General features: G+C 37.8%; 1 protein-coding gene across 1 annotated transcript in view; it reads right to left on the bottom strand.

The window, feature by feature from the left end:
• TAOK3 (TAO kinase 3) overlaps positions 1-24,773 on the bottom strand; it is a 141,921-nt gene that overhangs the window by 76,995 nt on the left and 40,153 nt on the right. Inside the window, exon 2 of the mRNA XM_054712483.1 lies at positions 2,460-2,562. The gene's annotated coding sequence lies outside the window, so the exon portion shown is untranslated. The remainder of the gene's footprint in view (positions 1-2,459; positions 2,563-24,773) is intronic.

The following is a 24,773-nucleotide window of genomic DNA, read 5'->3' as shown; positions in this document are numbered from 1 at the left end:
GCATGCATATAAGCCTAACCAATGGACACAGAAACAGGGGGGTGAGGGCATGAGTGGGGGGGATGGGGAGGTAATGGGGAGATAAGGACACATATGTAACACCTTAATCAATAAAGAAATTTTTAAAAAAGTTATATGGATGGCAAATAAACAAAAGAAAATATGCTTAATACTATTCATCAGGAAGATACAAATTAAACCCTAATGAAATACTGTACATACCTAGTAGAATGGCTACCATTAAAAAGACTAAGCATACCATGTGTTGGCAAAGATGTGAAGTAACTGGGTCTCTCATTCATTGCTGGCGGAAATGTAAAAATGGAACGAACACTTTGGAAAACAGTTTGGCAATTTCTTAAATAGTTAAACATACATCTACCATCTGATGTAGCCATTCCATTCCTATGTATTTAGCCAAGAAAAATGAAAACATATGTCCAAACAAAGCACTGTACACAAATGTTCATGGCAGCTTTATTTTTAATAGCCAAAACTGGAAACAACCCAAATGTCCACCAACAGATGAACGGATAAACAATCTGTGGTAAATGCAGACAATGGAATGTAACTTAGCAATAAAATGAACTATATTGATACATGCTTCAACATGGATGAATCTCAAAATAATTATGCTAAGTGAAAGAAGCCATATAAAAAAAGAATACATACTTTATGACTTCATTCAAATAAAATTCTAGAAAACACAAATTAACCTAACATGACAGAAAGCACATCAGTGGTTGCTCAGGGATAGGGTTGGGGTGAGAAGAGAGAGAGAGAAGGAAGGAGTAAAATGGGGCATGAGAAAGCTTTGGGGAATGATGGACATGTATATTCAATATGATGACAGCTTCATATATATATTTATTTATTAATATATAAATGTAGAAATAGATATGAATAAATGGGAAATAAGCAATCAATAAATATAATTGAGAAAGATCTTAATGAATTATTAATAAATCTATTAGTGAATTCTTAAATGCATTGATAAATGAATTACTAAATATACTATATATTTAGAATTATATTTACATATAAGTGTGTTTAACATATTATATTCTTGAAATATATTAAATTATTGTATGTAAAACATCAATAAGGTTGTTTTAAAAAGAAAGATACATTTAAAAAATGAAAGGAAATAGAGTGGGAGTGGTTTTTTCAAAATATTTGCCAGTTATTTTTGATATCAAGGAGGTAAACACATACATATACATACACCCACTCACACACTCAAAGGACATAAACACTAAATTTAAAAAAGAAATAGCAGTAGCCATTAATGAAATGAAACATATATAATTTCACTAGAATTAAAGAAGTAAAAACTAAAATAATAAGACATCTCATTTCACCCACCAAATTAGCAAAGTAATAGAAAATATACATTTTTTTTGGGGGGGGTATGGGCATAAGGATACATAACTGAAAGAATAGAATGGGTACAGTGTTTGACCCAGTAATGTACTAATGGGAATTTACATGAGGCCATTTCTTTACTGTTTATTTTGTTTTAGTAAAAGGCAGGGTATAAGTAGAGCATAGGAGAGATGCCACAGTGAAGATGGGAAATATGGCTTCTTTAACCTGTAAGTTTAGATTCTTTTGAAGGCTTATGTTTTATCTGAAGTAGGTGTTGGGATTTCAGGTAATTTTTAAATTTCCTTTTTTTGCTTATGTGTATTACTCCAACAAAAATTTTATTTCCAGAAAATAATTTGATAATAGAAATCAACTTGAGCTCATTTCTTTTAACCAAATAATTCTCTATTGTAAGCTATAACTGAGAATAATAAAAATTTATAAGGAAATAACTTGAAATTAAAAAACTTTATAAAACAACATTTTATCCCAATTTTATTAATATTTTCCCTTTAATATATTTTTCTTAGAAATATACTAAAAATTATTTATAGAAAAAATCAGAAAAGCCCAAATGGCGTGGCTCAGTGGTTGAGTGTTGACCTATGAACCATGATGTCATGGTTAGGTTCCCAGTCAGGGCACAAGCCTGGGTTGTAGGCTCAATCCCCAGCAGGGGGCCTGCAGGAGGCAGCTGGTTAATGATTATCTATCATTGATGTTTCTATTTCTCTCTTCTTCTCCTTTCCTCTCTGAAATCGATAAAAATATATTTAAGAAAAAGAATGCCCTCGCCGGTTTGGCTCAGTGGATGGAGTGTCGGCCTGCGGACTCAAGGGTCCCAGGTTTGATTCCGGTCAAGGGCATGGACCTTGGTTGCGGGCACATCCCCAGTAGGGGGTGTGCAAGAGGCAGCTGATCTATGTTTCTCTCTCATCGATGTTTCTAACTCTCTATCCCTCTCTCTTCCTCTCTTTAAAAAATCAATAAAATATATTTAAAAAAAAAGAAAAGAAAAAGAAAAACCAGAATGTACCACTTATTCCCATTTTATAGGAGAAAGCTAAGTTATGGATCTATATGGACAATACCTTTTTGTGTATGGCACAAAATACACTGCATTGCTCAAATTCATTTTAGCATCAACCTTTTCTTCCCCTTTTGTAACTTCAGTCTTTTGTATTTGTGGTGCACCTATGGAAAGAGAAGAAGAAAATACATAATTACAGGGTCAAAATTGAAGGAGTAATAATCGATAACATGGTCATTTAAAATATTTACAAATGTAATATTACAAAGTTAAAATTTTATCTTTACCTGTTTTGGATGACAAATGTAAAAGGTAAAATTTTCACAACAGAGACACAGGCTATTCTTTCACAAGCAATACCAGGAAAACAAATGTGTCACCAGATTTCAGAGTCTATTTTGAGGCTTCCACTGGTTTGTTTGAGTCCAGGGAAACTCAATAGAGGCTACCAGTAGACAGGAGTAATCTGACAGCACACAGTGATGCTACTGATTGTCTGTCAGTAATGCTTATATTCTGAATTGCTTTTCCAGTAGGCATGATGATTTACATTGACTCATCTATCTTCCCTTTTCTAGGCTCTCCTACAACCAATCTCCTGCATTTTGGGAGTAATGGTTATTCTTTATTATCTATTAAAAAAGCCCATGCCCAATGTAGATAATCTGGGAAATACATAATACTATGAAGAAAAAAAATCCATAATCCTACCCAGGACAAACTCCATTAATATCTATTTGGTTTCTCCATTAAATGGCTCACATACACCTCACATTAACTTTGACTCTTCCTTTTCCCTTGCCCCAATTAATTCACCATTCTACTTCACATATTTCTTTTTATGTGTTCTTCACTTTCCATTTCTGTTAGTATTCATTATCTCTTTCCTCTGCTTCTGCTCTTTCAGCCTCTTGTCTATCTTTCCCGGAATTCATCTTAAAAACACTATTACCATAATCACCTTCCTGAAGTACAGTTCAGATAACATCATATCTCTGCTCAAAATCCTTCAATGTCTCCCTACGGCCTACTTTACCTAACTAACATTCAAAGCTGGCCTCAAACCATTACTTTAACCTAAATTTTAAACTCTCTAATCAGGATGAAATGAATTACTGTACCGTTACATCTTCATACCTTTGTTTTTCTTGATGCTGTTACCTCTGCCTAGAATATCCAAATCCCAACCATCTTCACAGCCCAGCTAAGTGTCACCTCTTCTATAACACTTATCATTTTCTCCCTTTGCTTCAGTTTTAAATACACATATATTAGCACTCTAACTGGATGACAAGTGCTTCTTCAGAGCAGGATACATGTCTAAACCTATGTTTTGATTAGTCATCATATCCCCATGGAATGTTTAAAAAAAATAGCTTTTTGTTGAGATACTAGTGGCCCAGTGCATGAAATTCGTGCACAGGGGGCGGGTGTCCCTCAGCCCAGCCTGCATCCTTTCCAATCTGGGACCCCTCTCGCAATCCGGGACCACTGGCTCCTAACTGCTCACCTGCCTGCCTGCCTGATTGCCCCTAACCACTCTGGCTGCCGGCCTGCTCACCCTCAACTGCCCCCCACCGCCGGCCTTCTCACCCCCAACTGCCCCCCCTTGCCAGCTGATCACCCCCAACTGCCCCCCCGCAGGCATGCTTGCCCCCAAGTACCCCCCTGGCGGCCTGCTCGCCCCCAACTGCCCTGCCTGCAGGCCTGCTTGCCCCCAACTGCCCCCCTTGCTCACCTTCAACTGCCCTCCCCTCCTGGCCTGATCACCCCTAACCGCCTCTGCCTCAGCCCCGCCACCATGGCTTTGTCTGGAAGGATGTCCGGGAAGGTCTCCCGGAAGGTCTCCCAGTCTAATTAGCATATTACCCTTTTATTAATATAGATTATTAGTATAGATAGAGGCCTGATGCATGGGTGGGGGCTGGCTGGTCTGCCCTGAAGGGGATCCCGGATCAGGGTGGGAGTCTCCTTAGGGGGCGTGGCTGGCCTGGGTCAGGGGCTGATGGCCGTTTGCAGGCTGGCCACATCCCCATTGGGGTGAGGGTCCCCGCTGGGGGGGAGGGGGCGTGGCCAAACTGGGCGAGGGGCTGAGAGCTGTTTGGGGGGCAGTTTGCTGGCCGGCCAAGCCCCCGACTTTGTCCAGAAGGACGTCTGGAAGGTCTCCGAAAGGTCTCCTGGTCTAATTAGCATATTACTCTTTTATTAGTATAATTCATATGCCATATAATTCACCCATTTAAGGTATACAATTCAATGAATAGTTTTTAGTATACTCACAGATATGTGCAACCATCACCATAGTCAATTTTAGAACATTTTCACTACCACAAAAAGAAGTCCCTTACCCTTTAGCTATCACCCTCCTGTCTCATCCCTAAGCAACCACTAATCTACTTTCTGTCTCTATAGATGTCACTGTTCTGGATATTCCATATAAATGGGCTTATATAATGATGCTATTATAATCATTTGTGTACAAGTTTTTGTGTGAACATACATTTTCTCTTGATTAAATACCTAGGAGTTGGACTACTTGGCCCAAGGCACCTTTATATAACAGATTCTCTATAAAAATCTGCTGAAATATTCTTCCCTTTTTTCCATCCCAATTTTATACTAAAAATTATCTTTCAATTTACCCTTCCTTCAAAAGATGAAAAAGAACATTTTTCCTTCCAAGAGGACAGCATTTTAAGAATTAACTGAAGATGAAATAATATGCATGAAATTATTTTTTCCCCTCTTCCTTGACCACCTAGAAACTCAGGTATTGTATTTATAGTGAGAACTTAGAACTCTGCCAAGAATGTAGTATTTCAGGTCTTAGGCCCTTAGGCCTACTGAACAATCCAGCTAGCTTATAGTAGAAGATTTCATCAGAGATGTGCAACTGAAATAATCTTCTTCATTCTTTATTCTAAGAAAGGGAAATCCTCCAACAATAATAATCAAGTAAATTATTTTTCACAGTCATTATGACTTCATATAAGAAGGACCACTTGATAGGGAGTAGAAATGTAAATATTTTAAATAATTTCCCTTTGCCCAGCATCTTTCAAGAAAAAGGATTCACAGAAGATCTTAGTTGTCTTAAAATGTTGTAATCACACTTCAACAATAAATCTGGAGCCAACTAGTTTGAAAAACCCACAATATTTTGGCATTAGGGAATAAGAATCATACTATTTCATTCGTGAAAGAATTTTAAAGATTAGACATTTCAACTCTTTTTTATTAAATTAAATAGCAGAAAAGTTAAATATCAAATCACAGCTATGTAGTAGTGTTACCCCACATTAAAATCCAGGTTTCCTGATTGCTCACCCCAGAAAACTGTTCTGAAAACTTTGTTGCCTAAATCAGACTTCAGAACAGCAAACAGTTTTCCTATTTTTGCCCATAATTTAGAGAGTGATCAAGAAAAGTTTGACTTAATATAAGATTGGACTTCCATGTCATCATTTCTCTGAAGGGACTCATAACACTTGAATATATAGTGGTGGATTCAGTTCTTTTTTTTTTTTTTAATATATTTTATTGATTTTTTACAGAGAGGAAGGGAGAGGGATAGAGAGCTAGAAACATAGATGAGAGAAACATCGATCAGCTACCAGGGATGTGCCTGCAACCAATGTACATGCCTTTGACCGGAATCGAACCCAGGACCTTTCAGTCCGCAGACCGACGCTCTATCCACTGAGCCAAACCGGTTTCGGCTGGATTCAGTTCTTATGGGACAAAAGAGTAAGCAAATTTGGGGACCTCTTTAAGAAAAAAAATTTTTTAACCTTATTCCCACACAAAAATAGGTATAGGGCTACTGGGTGGCTCAATTGATTGGAGCAGTGTCCCGTACACCAAAAGGTCGCCATTCAATTCCCAGTCAGGACACATTACCAGATTGCAGGTTTGATCTCCAATTGGGGCACTTGTGGGAGGAAATCGATCGATGTTTCCCTCTCACATTGATGTCTCTCTCTCTCTCTTCTCTCTCTCTCTCTCAAAACCAATAAACACATATTTAAAAACAAAACAAAACAGGTATAGGGCCTCAGAATGGGCTGGTGTAAATGAGGGACTCTCAAACTTAACCTTCAACAGTAAATTAGCCTGTGTAAATTCCCATGATTTCATTCACTATCTTGCTCCCAGAAGGTAGGTGCAGCCAGGTAAAATCTTCATTTTACATCAGTGACAAATGAAGTAAAAATAGGTGATTTGACTTTTTCAAAGTCAAGACTAGTCTAGGAGCTTCTCTCCTCTATCTATAATACAACCTCCCATACAGACGTGAAGAGAACTGTCTCTATAGAAAGAAACAGAATTGTTTGGGTTAGTTGTTGTTACTGTCTGCCACTAATATTTAAATGATATCTGAGATAAGAAACACTATTTATGATACTTTCTTTTTGAAAATGAAAATAGATGATAGTTGATTTTTATGCCACTAATTACATATACCTATTGTGATCATCTATCACTCCATTTGAGAACTGGGAAGGGACCTTAATGATCAACTAATTTCTACTTAGCAAATAACGCAGAAGAGGTTGGGGGTTACTGATTATCATAATAATTTTAACCTTTAGACTACTCCTGGGTCAACTGACATTAAATAAAAACATTATGTACACATCATAGAAAAAGAATTAGAAGAATACAGACCATAATGTTAATGATTATTTTTGGGTATTGAGAATATAGGCATTTTTTTTCTTTTTATTTTCTGCATTTTCTCCCCTGACCATTTATCACTTTATTTTATTTTTTAAAAATTTTTTATTGATTTTTTTACAGAGAGGAAGGGGCAGGGATAGAGAGCTAGAAACATCGATGAGAGAGAAACATCGATCAGCTGCCTCCTGCACACCCCCTACTGGGGATGTGCCTGCAACCAAGGTACATGCCCTTGACTGGAATTGAACCCTGGATTCCTCAGTCTTCAGGCTGATGCACTATCCATTGAGTCAAACCGGCCAGGGCCATTTATCACTTTAAAATGAAAAAAGTTAACATATTTTTAAAAGACTGAATTGGAATGGAAGGTGACTAGAGCAGGGAGGTCAGATTAGGGCTACCCAACAAGGATGACAGTCTTATTCCAGAATGTTGGCGATAAAATTGAAGGCAGAAGGCAGATACCATGCCATGGCTTCAGAATCTGGATGCAAGAATCTATATATATAAAACCCTAATATGCAAATAGACCAAACTGCAGAACAACCAAACAACTGGTCACTATAACATGTGCTGACCATTAGAGGGCACGCGCAGAACATGGCGGGTGTCAGCAACAGGCGGCAGAGCGGGGAACATGGTGGGCGTTGGCCACAGCGGGATGGTGGAGCAGGTGAGCAGGGGCGCCAGCCCAAGGCGGGGCGCCAGTCGCTGTCATCGGGGTGAGCCTCTGGCGGTTACTGAAAATTCTTTGCTCCTGTGTGCCGTGGTCCTGCCCAGCACTCGCACCTACTGCCGGTACCGGCCCTGCTTGCACCCACAGCTGGCGCTGGAGCCGCCGCTTGCACCCACTGCTAGTGCTGGCTCTGCTTGCACCCACAGCTGGCGCCAGAGCTGGTCCCAATCGCCCCTGAGGGCTTCTCCACCTGCCCCTGCTCCTGAGGGGCAATTGGGCAGCAGCCGCAGCTCGCACCCGCTGACGGCACCGGCCCCACTCACATCTGCTGCTGGTGCTGGCCCCAATTGCTCCATGCCATCAGCAGGTGCAAGTGGGGCTGGCACCATCAGCGCATGGAAGCAGCAGTGGCGGGAGCAGGGCTGCTGGCAGAAAGGGGCTACGGCAGGAGGAGCCGGGAGGGGACGCAGAGGATGGGCCGAGACCTGCCCCTGTGCCCACAGCAGTCTCACAGCCCACAGTTCCTTTCAAGGTGCATGAATTCATGCACTGGGCCCCTAGTAACAGTAATAATGTGACATAGTCAGCAAGTGGCTATAAGCCTGGAAAAGACATGGGAATCAAAGTTAGCTCTGAGGCTCTAAGAACAAGCAACAGTGAAAACAATTACTCTATGAACAAAAATAGGAAATTCAGTTAAAGGGATAAGTTTAATGGAAAAAACATGGTGAATGTTTTCTAGCCAAATAGACTTTTAAGTGCTAGATGGGCATCCAGGTAGAGATGTATAGCAAGTAGAACAAAATGAAGGCCAGGTAAAGATCTGCTTGGCCTTCACTACGAACTGGAATTCAGGGAAAATAACACAGCTAGAAATTCAGATCTAGAATTATTTGTTTAAAGTAGATAAGAAACTCAAGAAGGAACCATGGTAACTCAGGCCAAGAATGCAGTGAGAAGAGAAAGCTAAGAAGAAAATCTTTGGAAAATATTACAAATTTGAATTATTAGTGATGGTAGGTAAGTGTAAAATGTAATATTATATTTCTATAATTAAGCATTCACTCCATTTTATATATAATCAAAAGGTTAAAATGACTTCCCTAAGTTTAACAAATTGAGATGAATAGTCAAATACTACTATTAGAAATAAAATTTAGATTTTTATATGACTCTGCCTTTCGCTTCATGTCAATTATTAAACAAAAAAAATCCCTTGTCTTTCTGTCTATGGAAATATATATTTTTAAAAATATATGTGCAGCCCTGCTGGAGTGGCTCAGTGGATGAGCATCCACCCATGAACCAGGAGATCACGGTTCAATTCCTGGTTAGGGCACATGCCTGGGTTTCAGCCTTGATCCCCAGTGGGGGACCTGCAGGACAAAGCTGATCAATGCTTCTCCTTCATCATTGATGTTTCTATCTCTTTCTCCCTCTTCCTTCCTCTACCTGAAAATCAATAAAAACATTTTTAAAAACGTGTATCAGTAATAAAATGAACCAGCTGACTTTTTTTCCTGGTCTTGGGGCTACTCAAGACTTGTTTCTAAGTTCCATTTCAACCCTAAAAGTCTATGATCCTGGCATGTTGCTTGATTTTAAAATCTTTTATTCAGATTCACACACACACAAATGCCCTGAGTTCAAGGTATGTGAAATTCCCAGCAATCAATTTCACTTAATTGTCCAAAGTCAAATAAAAGAAAAACCCAAGATATTAACACCTTTAGCTTCTGCAAATTTTACCTCCCACTGATCACCAAATATGTGAAGGCACTGTGAGAGCTCTGTATTTATAACGTTTGACTCCCTGCTATAGGATTACAGTGCCAGGCTCTGGAGATAATAGAACACGCAGAAATAAGAGCTTTGAAATGAACCTTCTTACAGCTAATGAAGGATTACCTGACATGCAATTTTTCTAAAATGTCACAGCTATTAGCAAGTTCTTTTGTTGTTGTTTGTTTGGGACCACTCACTCTATCCTGTCTCCACTTTGTTACTCTGAAAATAACATTTTTTTCTTTAGCACAGTCAGATTTAGGAACCCCAAAACTTCAAAATTAAGTTGTATATACTTACATTTAAATTTACTGTTTTAGAAAAAGGTCTGCTTGGCCTTCACTATAAACTGAATTCAGATTTTGAAACTCTAACCCCCAATGTGATTATATTTGGAGATAGGGGAGGTAATTAAGGTTAAATGAGGTCATTAAGGGTTGGGCCCTAATTCATTAGGATTAGTGGCTTTATAAGAGAAGAGAAGAGATCTCTCTCCCCCTCACCTCACACATGCAAGGAGGAAAGGCCTGTGAGCACAACTCCAGAAGGCAGTCACCCTGCAAGCCAGGAAGAGGGAACTCACCAGAAACCTAATCGGTTGGCACCTTGGTCTTGGACTTCCCAGCCTCCAGAAAGGTGAGAAAACACATTTCTGTGTTTAAACCACTTAGTCTGAAATATTTTGATACAGCAGACTGAGGAGACTAAGATAGAGCCTCCTTAAATTTTTGAACAAAAATTTGGACAATTTTCAAATGATTACTAAATCAGTAGCCGAAAGGTATTCTTTTTTAGGTAGCTAGAAAAACTGATCCTTTGATAATTATTCTCCTTTCAAAAATATATCTTGATAATTCAAAGAATTGGGTAAAAATGTTATTTTTTGAAAAAGAAGAAAAAAATTATAATTGTCTCCACCCAATAACTTAAAAAGCACACATAAAGTAACTAGAGTACACATACTTGATTGAGGGTAAAATCTTGACCTAAAAATCTGTTTCCAAAGACTCTTTACCTTTATTTGATCTTTCAACAATACTGCCTCTGAATATGAATCTCAAATGTTTAAGTTCTGCAAGATATAAGTGATTACAAGTATTTTCTTGTTCAGGTATTTAAAGCAATTTTTTCATTCTTGAGTAATTTACTTTAAAGTTAGAAGCTGAATGAACCCTAACAGCTCTCTATAGTGCTACCTGATTTTAAAAACTTTTTATAGCTGTTTATGAATGAAATCCATCCTCTACTACTGCTTGCATTATCAAACTGAAAAAAAAAATCTGACCATGCCATTCTACAGCTTAAAACCCTTTAATCCCACCAGGTACAGGTTGTCAAATGGATGGCAAATGTGATCTGCTCCTTGTCTGCTCTTGAACCCTGTCCTTAGGAATTCTGAGGCCTCACAGTGGGCACCTCCACTATCTCAAAGTACTTCCTTGGGATGTGAAGAAGTACCTGTTGGCAGCCCCTTTCTTCTTCCTAGCTCACTAGAATTTGTTCAAGAATCTGCTTACATAATACCACTTCAGGGAAACTTTCTTGACTCTCTCTTAAGCTGGGTGGGTTATTTTCCTTTTTTGTCCCATAGAAAGGTGATGTAAACATTTTTTTCCCCAAGTTGGAAACATGCATCTTTTAATTAGTGTCACTCACTGAGATGTAAACATTTCTTATATACACAGTACAAACACAAGATTTAGGTTGTCTTATGTAGGACCATATTAGGACCATATGCTGATAAAAGGCAGGGATCATATTTATATTACTAGTGCTGAACATACTAGCTACACACTACATGTGTCCAAAAAATGCTGTTCAATTATACTAATTCATTATAAAATGTATTAAGGTATTTATAACTTAAGGAATATTATGGTAAATAATTTTGTTAAGCAAGAAACTATCACTGTGTTTTTTTAAAAATTACTATTTCTACAGGTTGCTTTACTGAAAGTGGTTTTGACCTTTATTTTAGAAATGTATTATTTTATTGAATAATATGGTACCCAAATGTCAATAATTTCAGAATTATCAGTACTCCCAACTTAACTTGTTTAAGAACCTATCTCTTTCAACTAGTGTCTTAAAGAAGTGGCATTTGATATCATTTCATTTAAACATCTAGAAAGTCCTTTGGAGTCTGAGTCTACATTATTAGTTTTAAACATTGAAATACAATCTATATTACACATTAAATGAAAATTTAATCCTGCTCTACAATATTTCTTCTATGTCGATAGTCCTAATACATGGTATCCTTGCATTAAGTAGTTTAGAATCCACTACTTAAGCCTGTCTTCAGTCAGCAAGTCTAAATATCACTTATATTGGTTTATATGCATTCATTCAGTTGCCTTTGATAAGTGAACTAGTCTTGGAACAAATATAACAGAAAAGAGAAAATCAGGAAGCATTTATTTTAGACTATTGCAGGCACTAAAGATAGATGAGGTTACTTTCATTAGAACCTAGTTTAATGTAATCAACACCATAATTACCATGCTAACATTTATCAGTGCTCACTAGGTGCCAGGCACTGTGTATTATCTCATTTAATTCTTTTTTTTTTTAAATATATTTTATTGATTTTTTACAGAGAGGAAGAGAGAGGGATAGAGAGTTAGAAACATCGATGAGAGGGAAACATCGACCAGCTGCCTCCTGCACACCCCCCACCGGGGATGTGCCCACAACCAAGGTACATGCCCTTGACCGGAATCGAACCCGGGACCTTTGAGTCCGCAGGCCGATGCTCTATCCACTGAGCCAAACCGGTCTCGGCTCATTTAATTCTTAACACTACAAAAGAGTTAGTATGATTTCTGTTTACAGATAAATATCTATTTTTTTAAAGATATTTTTATTTATTTCTGAGAGGAAGGGAGAGGGAGAGAGAAATAGAAACATCAATAATGAGAGAGAATCATTGATCGGCTGCCTCCTGCAAGCCCCCAACTGGGGACCAAGCCCACAACCCGGGCATGTGCCCTTGGCTGGAATCGAACCTGGGACCCTTCAGTCTGCAGGCTCATGCTCTATTCACTGAGCCAAACCAGCTAGGCCTAAAACTTGGAACTCTTGCCTAGTTTCTAATGTTGAAAGGATAACTCAACATTCTTAGTCACTTTTAATTTTGCTTTGCCACTGATAGGGCAAGCATCCACATATGTTGATAGAATACATGTTAGAGTAGTTTACTCCCGTTGAAAATTGCCTTACACTGTTTTAGCAATTCTCTTTATAGGAACTGCCTTTTTCAGAAGTATATGATTCAATATCTGTTCTAGCTAATCCTATATAATAAAAGGCTAATATGCAAATTGTCTCCTCAACAGGGAGTTCGACCAGGAGTTCGACCAGGGGGCGGGGCCCGCCAGCCAACCACCCGAGGCCCCTCCCGCCAGCCTGCCTGGCCTGACTGGCCCCAATTGGGGTGGACCAGCCGGACCCCACCCGTGCATGAATTCGTGCACTGGGCCTCTAGTATTATAACAGTTTACTGTGAATATATTTGGTTCCTCAACTAGAAAGTGTTCCTGATCTTTTCCTCCATACAGAGTGATCCTTCTCTACTGCTTCTAAGCAGCTCCTGAGTGTGATTTTTAAATATATGGATTTCAACTTAATTCCTAATTCATTTCACAAATATTTATCTAGTGCATACTATGTGCCAGTCTAAACACCGAGGAAAACAAAAAGCCCTAGTCACTTCAAGAAACTAAACAAACCTGCCTACCCTGAGGTGCTAAAATTTTGGCAGAGAGAAAGAGACAATTAACAATAAACATGATAAAGTAAATCATTATAGTAAAAGAATGATGAGCACTTTGGAAACAGAAAAACAGAGCAGGATGGGGATCAGAAATGCCAGGGAGTCAAGCTGTAATTTTAAACTGGGTGATCAGGATAGACCTCCTCATTGAGGTGATTTTTGAACTTTCTCAAATTTGGAAGGAGATGCAGGAGGTGCCAATACCTAGGGGGAGAGTTTTCTAGGCAGAGGGCATAGCTAGTACAAAGACCCCAGGGCATGTGGCTGGAGCAGAGTGAGCAAAGGGTGAGCAGTGGGAGACAAGACGGGAGCAGAAAGGGGGAGGGGAGCCGGTCATACAGGACCTTAGAGATTACTGTAAGGATTCTGGGTTTTACTCTGAGAGTGAGCCACTGCAGGGTTTTGAGGAGAGAAGCATCACAATCCAACTTATATTTAAGGGATAACTCTGTAACTCTGAGACTAAACTGAGGGACAACGTAAAAGCAGGGAGTCCAGTTAGAAGGCTATTATAATAACCCAGGTGATTATAGTGGTGAGATTATGGTGGCTTACACCAAAGAAATAGCAGTGAAGATGGTGAGAACAGGTTATAATTGCATAATTTAAATAATAAACTGTACCCATATGTAATGCACAATCTGATGAGTTTTGTCAGGTGTATATGCTTGTGAAACCATCACCACAATCAAGGGAACATTTCCATCCTTCAAAATTTTCCTTTTGCTCTGTTACTTAAGTCTCTTCCCTCCAACTCTAGTCCCCCAAGCAAACACTGACCTGCTCTCTGTCACTATAGATTAGTTGGCATTTTTTAGTTTCATGGAAATGTAATTTACAGGATATACTGTATATATTCCTTCATATCTGACTTTTGTCACTGAATTGTGATTTTGAGATTCATCCATGTTGTTGTATAACAGACACTGGATTTGCTGATAGATACTGATTTGTTTATATTGAGGATATTAAAGAGTCATTTAGAATGGTTTCAAGGCTTTTAGTCAAAGAAAACTGGAAAAAAATGGAACTGCCATCAACTGAGAATGAAAATGGTCAGGAGGAAAAGGCTAGGGAAAGATTATCCAGGTGGAGATATTTAGTCACTTTCAAGTTTAAAAAGTGGGAGGAATGGGCATAAGATGATCAGCATAGGCCAAAGCTAATACATTATCTTCATGTTCCAATTGAGACACATCCCCTAGAATGCCCTGGTATGAAATATATTCTGGAAAGTGACCAAATCACATATGTGTGTGTGTGTATGTGTGTGTGTGTGTGTGTGTGTGTGTGTGTGTGTGTGTGTGTGTTAGATACTTCAGGGGAATGAAAAAGAAAAAGTGATAAAAGCAAAAATGGCCGAAGCTTAAAACTTGGTGAATCTAGGTAAAAGGTATATCTTATCTGAATCTTATAACTTTTCTGTATGCTTGGAAAAAAAGAAATGAGATGGGAAGACCAACAGTCACCTCTCTTATTAAGTAGCAGTTTAATTTTGACTGACAAATAACATCTTAGGCCATCCATTTAACCTCTATACCTCAATTTATTTTCCTGTAAGATGGGTGACATTTTTATAGTCTTCACAGTAAAGGTATACAACAGTTAATTGTTCTATATGTATTTTAAAGTGTTTTTAAAATGCCAAAGTATTACTTGTGATTGAAAAAGAGGCTACATAGCAGACCTGACAAGCAAGCTCAGAGGGCTACTAGTATTTGGCAGGTGTGACAGGCTCAGTGATCAAAGTAACCACACTTGATAAATTCCCACCTCGGTAGGTCATGGTGGGTAGCCAAACCCCAGGCCTATAGCTTCCTAGGTAAAAGGTTAATCTTTATCTTAATAGAGCCTGCCCATTGTTCTTGTGCATCTAGGATAACATACCTTTGAAATGCCAGAGTAATCTTCATTTCCAGATGCCTTAGAGCCGTGGTCGGCAAACTGTGGCTCCCGAGCCACATGAGGCTCTTTGGCCCCTTGAGTGTGGCTCTTCCACAAAATACCATGGCCTGGGGGAGTCTATTTTGAAGAAGTGGCATTAGAAGAAGTTGAAGTTTAAAAAATTTGGCTCTCAAAAGAAATTTCAATTGTTGTACTGTTGATATTTGGCTCTGTTGACTAAAGAGTTTGCGGACCACTGCCTTAGAGGCATAACCATCCTAAGGAGAGAGCAGGTGCACCAAAACTCATTCTATCTTGTTGCCTGCATACCATCTCTATTTACTGTAATGTTAAATGTTAACTACCTTGCACCCATCAATGTAAAAGAAGTATGTATCTCTCCATTTTGCTTTTTATCCAATCAGATTTCCCTCTCCCCTCTTTACTTTCTCCCACCTCCTTGATCTACCACCAATGGATTTCATACCATTAGCTAAATAAAGAGATATCACACTAGGACAACTATCAATCAAATGCCATGATGCTAAACTTTACATGATCTGCCCCTTCCTAATTTCCTGACTGCATTCCATGTCATTCTCTGCTCCTTTTGCCACACTTCAGTCACACGGGCTTTCTTTTCATTCCTCAGAGCTTCACAGGGCCCCTGGCTTTGAGATCTCTGTGCAGACGTTATCACCTAAAGAGGCCCTCCCAGACAATCCTTATTAAAGTACTATTTCTCCCTCTCAATGACCATCATCACTCTGTTTACTTTACATCACAGAACTTGAACTTATCTGACATTACTTCATTTACATGTTTGTTTGCATTTTTGTTGTTTCTCTCCCAGTCTTTCCTATTCACTGCTATTATTCTCTCAACAAATATTTGCTAAAAGAATAAAAGGAGATACCCAAATTATGTTTTTTATACTGGAATCAATTGCATTGTAAAAGGTGATCTGCAAAATCCTATTAAGAACCCAAAATTACTAGTATCTATTCAGACAAAGCACACTGTTTAAAGTATAGCAAAAATCTTACCTTATAATAGACAAATATGCAAATTGACTGCACCTTCGCTATGCCCAAGCCACGCCCAACAACCACGCCCACCAGGAAACCGTTGCAGGGAAGCTGGGGTGTGGCGGAGCCCAAGGCCGGGGAAAGCCGCCGGAGGCTTTCCCCAGCTTTGGGCGCCAGCGGGGTGCCTGCTCCGATCGCAGGAGCTAGCCGACCTGGGGGTCGGCTGGCTCCTGAGATCAGGTAGCAGGGACGCTGGGTGCAGCCGAGCCCAAGGCCACTGCCCAGGGCCAAGCCCAGACCCTGAAAGAAGGCAGAAGGCGGTGGCCACAGCCAAGGCCTGGGTCCCTGGTGCCGGCAGAAAACTGGTGCAGGCAGCCAGGTGAATGAAGGTCTATTGCACGAATCTTCGTGCAAACGGGCTACTAGTGTAATAATATTCAGGGATATAGATAACACAGTTGGTAATGTCAGGTTATATGACCAAATATAAGGTGCTTTTTATTTTAATGCAAACTATTTCTCAGAAACAGGGAGTTACTCCATATTTTAATCCTTCCTTACCAAGTCTCTCAAATTCCCACAGTTTCTTTTGAACAATAAATTATTACTAGTAATTGGTGAAGACATATTAGTCTGAAATGACCCAATGAATGCTACTTCGGATGCTACAGAGGTTACTAAAAATAAAAGGAAAGTTTAGCAACTATTCTTGAGTGTTATCAAATTGTTAAGTACTACATTGGTGATTCTCAAACTTTGATGTGCTTCAGTCACCTGGTTATCTTGTTGAAATGCAGATTTTGAGTGTCAGTAGGTTGGGGTCAGAGATTCTGTATTTCTAAGCTCCCAGGCCACTGTTAATGGTCCATGGACTACACTGTGAATCGCAAGGCACAAAGTTGTAAACAAGGCTCTTCTTTCACTGAATTTTTATGATTTTAAAATTTATATTTACATTCATAGGAAAGGAGAAGAGCAGGCTAGGCAACTGAAAGCTGCAAAGGAGATGGGGACTTTTTATAAAGGTATTTATTACTATGAATTTATCCTCGTACCCTCCATAAATTCAAGTTCGTGTTTATAAAACTAGACTTTTTTCAAAGCAGCACCTTTAATCAGAATCAACATTTACACTTAAGTAAAAAAGAAAAAAAATCACAATTTAAAAACTCCATTCTCTACTTTCCAATGCTCCACCTAATTTCATTTTAATCAGTATACATAGAAGTATTTAAATTAGAAAAGGAGCACTAATTTTGGTAATAAAATTTAGGCAATTTTAATAGTTAAAAATATTTTGTTTCCTCTTTTAAAATTTTGCCATTTCTCAGTGGGTCATTAACCTGTACTATAATTTTTAAATACATAGGTTATTCCGGTCCTAGTTTTTGAAAGATCAAGTAAAGATTACGTGAGATTAAATTCAAAGGATAATTAAACAAAAAAAGTTATGATAGACTTAAAATAGGATCCTTCAAATATATAAAACATTAAAATCTTCCCAAATCTTTGAAAATATCACTTGATTTAGCACTGTTTTTCCTCCCTTCATATAGGTAAACTTTCTCAGTATAATACAAAACACTCAAAACCTTTTGCTTTTTACAGCTATCTTGAGATAAGAATATGATACCCATTTTTTAAAAAAGGTAATAGCTCATAATGACAAATCAAAAAGTGGTTCAAAATGTGTTTTGAGATGCTTATAGGTCTAAGGTACTTATGACTTCTCACAATTTTGTGAACTATTATTAATAGAGGTCTATTTGTGCTCAGTTTAAATTACCAAAAGTTTTTTTTTTTTTTAATTTAAGTGTTTATTCTTTGTGGCTGACAACTAGGAAAACCCCCAGCTACAATATAAATGTATTCCTACAAGTCTCTGTTGAAGGAATCAAGCTGTTTTGATAGAGCTCAATTTGAGGGCAGTGGGTATTTTTTGCTTTCTTTTCTACCCGTCCCCTTAACTCTGCATTTAAGCCTAATGTGTACAAATCAAGCAGGATTTCTGGGCCAGAGCCCTTTCAGGAGGGTATGAATTGCTTCTGTGCTAGTTCTAGAATATCAGCTGGGAAACATCATCAAAGGAAATCAAGGCGATTCCTCAGCTGATAAGGAAATTGTAAAGAATCTCTTTAGAACTAGAAACAGCAAGCTCAGTAATGCAAATGCCTCATGTTCATCTGAACAACAACAATCTCCTCATTTACTATTTAGTAAAGACTGAAAGAACAAGACCAAAGGCTCTACAGTTGGAAGGTGTAAAAGAAAGTCTCTCTTCTGCTCAGCACTTTGGCAGGAATAATACTGAATTTGCATCTGTCTGAGTGGTAACTTCCAAAAGTCTGAGAAAGTAAATGTGAGCTGAATATCAAGCGATAAAATAGATAATTCTGAGAGACTGTGTGTTTGTACCAAAGAGATGAGGATTAAACATAGTGAACAAAACTCACAAAGCTAAAACTCAGTTTAAATAAGGATGAACTCATAGCAAGTTAATTTTCTAAATAATCTCGCCACATTAAATACACACATTAAAAATCTTTATTTTATTGAAGGATGTTTTTCAAATTGTTCTTTTCTTCCTGAATTCTGCTATTTCTGTTCCTCAACAATTATGTGTGTCCTTGGTCTAATCATTTCCTCATTCTCTGCTCATTTTCTCCTTTCTTAGGACCCTCCCTTCCTCTTTTTTACCTCTCTCATACAGTCAGAAATGGCCAAAACCAGTTCTTCATCCATTACATGTTTTAGTTCGTTTTACATTTTTATGCCCTCTCCACTACTATTCAAACCTGCCTGTGTTTTCTTGGTGTTTGATAAATAAATGTTAGATAGTATAATGCCACAAGTAGCTGCAAATGTCACCATCAGGAAGGCTTGATTATAGTGGCAAAGAGGTGGAAACATCAAAGCAAAATAGCTGATGCAAGCTTAAACAAACAAACAAACAAACAAGTTAAAAAAAACCCTCTAGCATTTAGCAGAGTGCCTGATACAAAGGAAACTGGATGATAAAAGTTTGTTTAAGTGCTTTGTTGAAATTTTAAGGACCGTTCTCACATTAAGCAACTAGTATTTTGTAGCTAGCCTCTTTCCTAAAGCTAGGAGAATCCATGAATGGTGGTGATTCAGCAAAGATACTTTTTAATTTCATTTAAATTTGCAGTTATTAAAGCCTGAAGTTATGATCAGAATATGTCAGAGTTCAAAGCATAACAAGAATGAGGGCATCAAAAGAAAGGCTGGAGATGATCATATTGTGATCATATTTTTTCTTCTCTATTTAGCTTTCACAGAATTACACATTACTTATGAACAAAATTTTAATTCAAAATGCCTCCTTTAGAATATTTCTGTGCTTTCAGATATTTTTCTAGTTGATGTCTTTTGTCATATCTGTTCCTATTCACTCACCTCCAAGTGGGGAAATTAAAACTAAGCATGACTTTTTGCATAGATCAAGGAAGGAAATTGGAGTGATCTGTGATATCCTTAACATACTGATCATATCCACACTCTGTTGGAGGGGACAGAAGGCAGAGGAAAAATGTTAGCAAGAGAAAAAAATAGATAGGTCGACAGCCCCAGGTCTCAGAATGAATGGCAGTGCAGGTGTTGTCACTGTCTTATCTCCATAGCCAACCACTGAAGACAGTTTAGCATGCCCATTAAGGACATTAATCCTGCTGCAAGATTACCTATGCTGGAACTGTGCTTCTGCCTCTGACTTACAGTATTGGTCAAGTAACTGAGCCTCTCCATGCCTCATTTTTTCCATAAGTAAATAGGGATAATAATAAATACCCATCCCTTATAGGTTGGTGTAAGGATTACATGAATAGGCTACTGTCACACTTAATGAATTTGTTCACTATTATTGTTAATGCAATTAATGACAGTTTCTGCTTTTTATGTATATTGATGCTCCTATAAATGGTATGTTTTTAAAGAAACAGGAATAATACTTTTCTAATGCCTCAAAGTTTCTTTTCTACTACATATTCCATATGTTGTAGCCCGTTCTTGAAGAAGACAACCACAATATTCACTTTCAGGAAGATGGCTTGCCAAGATAAATCCAAAATGAAGAAAGAATACTGTGGCAGACCCTGCCTATTGGTTACCTACAGCCATGACTTCCCATTATTCTGCCCACAGAACATTTTTCAGCCTTGTGATACAAAATAAACCTAAACAAGCATAAGCTAGTTATGGTTATTCTAATTGTCACTGCCAGTGATTGACCTAGGAGTAAGCATGTGGCGCAGCTCTGCCCAATGGAACCAAAGGGGATTTCAGCTGGAGGCTTCTGAATTAGTACCTGGCAAAACCAAAAATCTTCCCTCCAAAATCTTCCCCAGCTATAGGAAGAATTGGTAGGTTAACAGTATTTGCCATTTATCCAGTATGTAAGATCCTGGAGAAATAGTTTTAAATAAGTATAAAATTTCCAACAGCTATCAGTTCTTTCATTTTTCTAAAATGACAGGGGACAATAAGTAAGTTATTAACTAAAGGGAAGTAATAACACTTTTCAGATTGAATTTCCACCGGTGGAAGACACATGTATGGATTAGTCATGTAGCTGTGTATCCTTGGGAATAATACTGTATCAGTTTATGTAAGTTAGGATAAGGAAATGGAAAAGAGAAGTTAAAGTGGTTTCAAGTCTGAGTGACTTGGACAAGGAGACTGTCACTAACTAAGTCACTGAGCGGGAGTACAATTTGAGATAATCCTGAAGGGGCTCAGTTTCACACAGGTTGAGTTCAATATGATAGCAAGACAGCCCAGTGCAAACAGTTACAGAAATGGAGTAGAATGTCAATTCTTAAAGGCGTTGATGTTGGTGTCACTAGCACGCAACTGACAACTGAAATCAGGAGAATGGATGGACTCTACAAGGAAGAGAAGAGTCTGCACACAAGGGCAGAGCTAATATCTGAGTCCTCTAAAAAGCTCAATTAGTTTAATTGGTGGCTTCACCTAATAAGGCATTTAAGAGTTCTAAGTCTCATTTTCCTCATTTGTAAAAGAAAAATAACTACCATATCAAGTGGTTGTGAAAAATAAATGATATAATGAATATAAAACCTTGAGTACAATGACTGATATATAAGTTCCTAAGCATATGTTTGAGGTCTTGGTACCATATATAGTTATTATAATATTATTGATTATATTCCCTATGCTGTGAATTTTTAAAACACCTACCCAACCCCCCAAAAAACACATCCAGACTTTGAAAGTACCTGACACCATTTTGAATCCTTTATTGAATTCTTTTCACTTATTCCTTTACTAGAGAGAAGGGCTTGGCCTTGTTTCAACAGACTAATATGATCTTAATTTTAAAAAATGCATTATAAACTCTAACTACCTTTCTTAAAACTGCAACTTCTCAACAGTCCCTGTCCATCGTCTCTGCCTTTTTACTCCTCCTAATACACAGGGCCTTTACTTAATTTGTATATTTTCTCTCTCAAATGTAAAAACTTGGGGGGTGGGAGTGGGCTAGAGGAGTCAATGGGGGAAAAAGGGAACATATGTAATACTTTCAATAATAAAGATTTAAAAAAATAATAAAATGTAAATCCTATGCGGGCAGGTTTTTAGTGTGTTTGTTCACTGTTGCGTCTCTAATGTCTGAAATGATGTTTGACAGATAGTACCCATACAAAAAATAGTTGATGAAAGATAAGAAATCAATTCAAATACAACAAAAAATGTGAAAAAGCTTCTTTTGCATTGACTTTTATCTATGTGCCATTTTTCCTGTGCTAATGTTCCTTTACAAATAACTTATTATATCATATGAATTGGTTTATCTCATTTAGATTGTAACTTTCTGGAAGATGACTCCACATATTGTTTCTTAATTATTTCCTTATTGCTCTCATATTTTAAATGTTAGCTAATAAATAAAGTGCAGTTGACTCTTCTTTATGTTCCTGGTCCCACCCTTTCCTTTTGCTGCCTCATATCAACTCTACTTCACTGAAGAGAGTTTGGCACCCTTTCAGTGAAGCCATTCACCACACTGGTTTGTTATGAAGTGATTGAACAGACTATGGTTTTAAGTTGTTGAAATGGCAAGCAGTGTTTTTCAAATGAAATTCTTTTATGAGTTCCAGTGCAATAAAATAGTTCAGTGATTCAACTGGTTGAATTACATTTCATTCACTCAGAGGGAAATTCCACTAAAGAAAACTTATTTCTCTTTTATTTTTATTCTCCAGAAATTTCACATTTGGTGATATTTCTCATACTGAGCACTAAAGCCCTCAAAGGTCTAAGGCCATGGTCGGCAAACTGCGGCTCTCGAGCCACATGCGGCTCTTTGGCCCCTTGAGTGTGGCTCTTTCACAAAATACCACGGCCTGGGCGAGTCAATTTTGAAGAAGTGGCGTTAGGAGAAGTTTAAGTTTAAAAAATTTGGCTCTCAAAAGAAATTTCAATCGTTGTACTGTTGATATTTGGCTCTGTTGACTAATGAGTTTGCCGACCACTGGTCTAAGGGAACAGACACACACTGTCTCCACAAGGCTAACTACAAACTATATTAGCCAAAAAGAGGTCTTCACTACTTGCTTATTAATTATTGACTCTTCTTGGTATGATGTTAGATGGTTTCTTCATAAACCAGTTTAGGAAAACTACCATGATTTATTTTTATGAGTAAGAAACTCCTTAAATATTGTTCAACAAGTTTGCATGGTTGTTTTAAAAAATGAATGTAATTGGAAATTAAAACAATGTTAAAATAAGCCTCTGACAAATTTCATCTCCACTGTTGTAAGGACTTTGAGTTTTGAAAGTCACATGAATACAACCTGCATTTCCGTTTAATTTGTGGCATTTAAAAAAAAATTGATTTTAGAGAAACATCTATGTGAGAAGAAATACTGATTGGCTGCCTCCTGCACACATGCTAAATGGGGATGGAACCTGTAACCTGACTGGGAATTGAACCTGCCACCTTTTGGTGTACAGGACGATGGTCCAACCAACTGAGCCACACTGGCCAGGCTAATTGTGGATTTTTAAAACAATTTGTTCAGACAGTGTTCTCAGATTTTGATGTGTAATAACTTAGGAAGACTAAATTTAATATAGGGACTTTAACAATTGCCATTAAATATAAAATTATGGTCATTTCCTCCTTATTGTCAGTTTATATGAGCGGCACATGGCAAACTAGAAAGAATATGACACTTGGAGTCAGGAAAACATATGTTTAAGTCCTACTCTGCTACTTACTAGTATGGTCTTCAGTCAGCTACTTAAAAAGGCAACCACAGTTAAGAGCATTGGGTTTAATTAAAGCCGAACTGTACACAAATTCCCCCCAGGTCTGTCCCTAACTAGCTTTATGATCAGGGTCAAGTTTCAAAACTCTCCAAGGTTAAGTTTCCTCATCTTTAAAATTGACATAATAAACATACATAACTCATAGGATTGTTTGTTGTCAGGATTTAATAAGATAGTGCATATAAAGTGCTAAGCAAGTTGCCTAGCACAGAATAAGCACTCAATAAAGTTCATCCATTACTATTAATAAATGAAATAATTAAATGTGATAATTTATGTAGAGCACATTTATAAAGTATGAAGTACTGAACTGTTAAACTTTCCCTCTTCTATATATATCAAAAAATGGGCTCCATCCATTGCCCATCATTCTATTATTCTATCCTGATGTTCTGGATATAGTAATGACATTAATTATGTATTAGAACTAACAATTAGGTCAGTCTTTGATGTTTATGTTTTATTATAGGAATTACTTTTAAGTGATTTTGTGTCCTCTTTGTTTAAAAGGACATCATGTTTTCATAAAATAATACAAAATGTATAAAGGATTTTGTGTCATTGTTTAAATTAGATATATCATGCTCCATCCTTTACCAATAACTTTAATTATATTAAGTTTTGTCTGTTTTTGTTTTACTTTGACTTATTTTAACCTTAAGAATTGTAAATTAAGTAAAATTTTTTTATTAAAAATCTTTACATCTTTTCTCAAGTCCTTGAGTCTAAAATTAACATGGAACTGACCTTTTATTTAGTGTACACTAATGTTCATTTTAGAAATATTATTATTTATACCTAAACTAGAGGCCCAGTGCACGAAATTCATGCACTGATAGGCTCCCTAGCGGCTGCTAGCTGCCGGCCAGGGCCTCCCTCCCTTCCCCTGGCTGACCCTGCCCCCTGGTCGAACTCCCAGACAAATTCCCAGTCGAGGGGACAATTTGCATGCTACACTTTTATTATATAGGATAACCAAGTCATTATAGAAGGCTCCATCTTTAAAAGGTAATTTTACATACTACACTTTTTAAAAAAATATTTTTATTGATTTTAGAGAGGAAGGAAGAGGGAGAGAGAGATAGAAACATCAATGATGAGAGAGAATCATTGCTCAACTGCCTCCTGCAAGCCCCGCACTGGGGATGGAGCCCACAACTCGGGCATGTGCCCTTGACCGGAATCTAATCTGGGACCTTTCAGTTCATAGACCGACGCTCTATCCAACGAGCC

Source organism: Eptesicus fuscus, chromosome 23 (genome assembly GCF_027574615.1).
Source record: "Eptesicus fuscus isolate TK198812 chromosome 23, DD_ASM_mEF_20220401, whole genome shotgun sequence".
Taxonomy (NCBI): Eukaryota; Metazoa; Chordata; class Mammalia; order Chiroptera; family Vespertilionidae; genus Eptesicus; species Eptesicus fuscus.
The sequence above is the reverse complement of the archived record's forward strand: the minus strand, read 5'-3'. Positions and strand labels throughout refer to the sequence as shown.